The sequence below is a fragment of the Limulus polyphemus genome, unplaced genomic scaffold, assembly GCF_000517525.1.
Source record: "Limulus polyphemus unplaced genomic scaffold, Limulus_polyphemus-2.1.2 Scaffold13328, whole genome shotgun sequence".
Taxonomy (NCBI): domain Eukaryota; kingdom Metazoa; phylum Arthropoda; class Merostomata; order Xiphosura; family Limulidae; genus Limulus; species Limulus polyphemus.
The window spans coordinates 7,036-9,208 of NW_013678938.1; the positions used below are offsets into that span (position 1 = coordinate 7,036).

The following is a 2,173-nucleotide window of genomic DNA, read 5'->3' on the forward strand; positions in this document are numbered from 1 at the left end:
CGAAACATTCAACGTTTCACAGCCGCTTTCGTCGACAAGTTCGTTTGTGTTCCTTGTGCCAGTGTACCTGTTGACATTCTAGACTACAGTACGAAACATTCAACGTTTCACAGCCGCTTTCGTCGACAAGTTCGTTTGTGTTCCTTGTGCCAGTGTACCTGTTGACATTCTAGACTACAGTACGAAACATTCCAGCAACAGTGGTAGATTGCTTCCGCTTCACAATTGTAACACTAAAAGAAGAAAAAAAACACCAACAGTTATTAACGGATACTTTATTAATAAGCACGTATGTGTGTAAGACTTTGTCACCCAGAGTTGGCTGACTCAATTACCGTAACATTATTTATATGAACTGTAGTTGTCACACGATGTGCTAATTGGCATATTCAGAATCGTTTTAATATAATGTAATCAACCCTCTGCATTTATTGGACTCATTATTTTAATCAAACTATTAAAGCAACTTTACAGATAACAGTCAGTTAATCAAATCCTACATATCTACTAATAGTGATTTCAAGTGAAAATGAGCCATTTTGCACAATTTAACTGAACTGCAATCATTACAAATACTGTTTAAATTCAGCTTATTTGTTGATCATTTTGTACACTTTTAGGTAAAATAAGATATACATCTTTTGTTTCCTTCTATAAAAAGAAACACTTCACAACTATGCTAACGGTAACCACATACCCACTGTTTTTTCTTTATCTCGGAGATTTCTTGCTCCTGGCGTTCAACAAGCTGATGTACTTCTTCCTCGTGCCTGTAACAGAGTTGTTCCTCTGCTTTCTGCCGAGCCTTTTCCACCTCCTTTTGAAGCTTTTCAAATGCTACTTTTATAGAGGTTTGTTTCTCCTCTTCAAATTCTGCCCGTAGCTAAAAAAAATAAAACAATATTAATATCCACCCCAAACTTGGGTTTGCTAATTATCAGTGATTTTTCATGAAAAGTTGTTCTAGTGAACTGTATAGTAATTACCTTCGTAGACGGGTTTTTTATGACAAAAGAAACAGCTGTAATAATGTAATCACCTTTTTTACAATGAACACCTATATGACATAATGTACTCACTTTCTGAGGTAAACGAAGGATAAATAAGTGACGTATTGTACTCACTTTCTCTGCCAACTCCCTTACTGCTTGATCTTTCTCTTCCTTGTGTTCGTTTTCCAGCCGTTCTTTGAATTCCTTAAAAAGCTTGCTATACTTCACGCTACAGTTACAGTTGTCACCAGATAACTTGCTGTCTTGTCTCTCAGTGCCACTTTTAGAGAGCAGTCCAGTCAGAAGCTACAACAGAACAAGATATCCACATTTGATTCAGACAACAAAACAATTATCGAAGGTTAACTTAAAACAATGAACTATTTAATGGTAAAAAATGTAAATCAATGTTCCTGGAATGCTTTAATATTCACAAATTACATTGTTGCAAAGAATCCTTTAGCTCTACCACCAGGTGTCTCTACATACATTGATAAACTCAGCACACAGTTCCATAGCACGTCCTGAGGTAATCTTTTTTTCCCAAAATTTCTACCAACTGAGCTGTAGGGTTAATAACCTAGTAAGGCATTACTACCACCAGGTGTCTCTACATACATTGATAAACTCAGTGCACAGTTCCATAGCACGTCCTGAGGTAATCTTTTTTTCCCAAGATTTCCACCAACTGAGCTGTAGGGTTAATAACCTAGTAAGGCATTACTACCACCAGGTGTCTCTACATACATTGATAAACTCAGTGCACAGTTACATAGCACATCCTAAGGTAATTTTTTTTCCCAAGATTTCTACCAACTGAGCTGTAGGGTTAATAACCTAGTAAGGCATTACTTCACGATTCAAACATTTTTACAGCTAGTGAGTACGTAAGTATCTTTTTTATTTCTTTACATATATCATTTTATACAATTATGGGGAGTGAATACAAATTCAAAATCCTCATGGTCGGAACAATGTGGGAAATTTTGAAAAAACCACATGTACATCAGCCATTTAAATGTATTGTTTTAAACTTTTTATTGATATAATACAAATTAATCAATTGAAGATAAAGAAAGATAGAAATCAACTTTGACATGGGTATTATTATTAATAAGGATCATCCCTCAGTAGAGTTATTAAAATACATGGGTATTATTATTAATAAGGATCATCCATCA

General features: G+C 35.1%; 1 long non-coding RNA gene across 1 annotated transcript; it reads right to left on the bottom strand.

The window, feature by feature from the left end:
• Window positions 1-6: 6 nt before the first annotated feature.
• On the bottom strand, window positions 7-1,764 carry LOC111084065. Its single transcript, XR_002609381.1, has 3 exons — window positions 1,125-1,764; window positions 698-883; window positions 7-233 (listed from the first exon to the last, which is right to left on the bottom strand). It is a non-coding gene; the product is annotated as an uncharacterized LOC111084065 (long non-coding RNA).
• Window positions 1,765-2,173: the final 409 nt, after the last annotated feature.